Source organism: Lagenorhynchus albirostris, chromosome 10 (assembly GCF_949774975.1).
Source record: "Lagenorhynchus albirostris chromosome 10, mLagAlb1.1, whole genome shotgun sequence".
NCBI classification, from domain to species: Eukaryota; Metazoa; Chordata; class Mammalia; order Artiodactyla; family Delphinidae; genus Lagenorhynchus; species Lagenorhynchus albirostris.
Genome location: NC_083104.1, coordinates 81,690,613 through 81,691,892, shown reverse-complemented (window position 1 = coordinate 81,691,892; position 1,280 = coordinate 81,690,613). Strand labels below are relative to the sequence as shown.

The window sequence follows — 1,280 nt, the reverse complement described above, 5'->3', positions numbered from 1 at the left end:
CCTAGAGGGGTGGGATAGGGAGGGTGGGAGGGAGGGAGACGCAAGAGGGAAGAGGTATGGGAACATATGTATATGTCTAGCTGATTCACTTTGTTATAAAGCAGAAACTAAAACACCATTGTAAAGCAATTATACTCCGATAATAAATAAATAAATAAATAAATGGTTGTCATCAAAAAGAACACAAATAAGTGTGGCAGGCGTCCGAGCAGGGGTTCTGTCCCTGCTGGGCTGCCGCCCCCGTTGGGCTGCCACAATGGAACTCGGCGCCGAGTACCGCCGGGAGAAGCTGCAGTGGGACCTGGGGGTGGAAATGCAGGACATGACTCCCAGCCTTTGTGCGTCCAGCTTCCGGTCCTGGTGGTGTCGGCCAAGTTCGAGGGGAAGCCGCTGCTTCAGAGACACCGGCTTGTGAACACTTGCCTAGCAGAAGAGCTCCTGCACATCCATGCCTTTGAGCAGAAAACCGTGACCCCAGAGCAGTGGACCCGTGAGCAGCAGAAATAAGGGACCCAGACCTGCACACCTATTAAATTATGAATCAGACCCCCACCCCCACAGAAAAAGAACACAAATAACAAATGTTGGCCAGGATGTGGAGAAAAGGGAACCCTTGTACAGTGTTGGTGGGAATGTAAATTGGTGCAGCCTCTTGTGGAAAACAGTATGGAGGTTTCTCAAAAAATTGAAAATAGAAGTACCATATGACCCAGCAATTCTACTCCTGGGTATATATCTGAAAAAAACAAAAACACTAATTCGAAAAGATATATGCATCCCAAAGTTCAGAGCAGCACTATTTACAATAGCTAAGATATGGAAGCAACTGACAAAGGTATCAGTTGGATACAAAAGTATCCAACAGATGAATGGATAAAGAAGATGTTGTATACATATACAATGGAGTATTACTCAACCACAAAAAAAGAAGAAAATTTTGCCTTTTGCAACAACATGGATGGACTTGGAGGGTATGATGCTGAGTGAAATAAGTCAGACAGAGAAAGACAAATACTGTATGCTATAACATATGCGGAATCTAAAAAATAGAACAAACTAGTAAATATAACAAAAAAGAAACAGACTCACAGATATAGAGAACAAACTTAGTAGTTACCAGTGGGGAGAGGGGCGGGGGGAGAGGCAAGATAGGGGTTAGGGATTAAGAAGTGCAAACTACTATGTATAAAATAAATAAGCTACAAAGATATATTGTACAACACAGGGAATAGAGCCAATATTTTATAATAACTATAAACCTAAAAATTGTGAATCACTAT

The 1,280-nt window shown here is 42.7% G+C and overlaps 1 pseudogene; it reads left to right on the top strand.

Moving 5' to 3' along the window:
* The first annotated feature begins 256 nt into the window (after window positions 1–256).
* On the top strand, window positions 257–518 carry LOC132528205 (bolA-like protein 2; annotated as a pseudogene).
* Window positions 519–1,280: the final 762 nt, after the last annotated feature.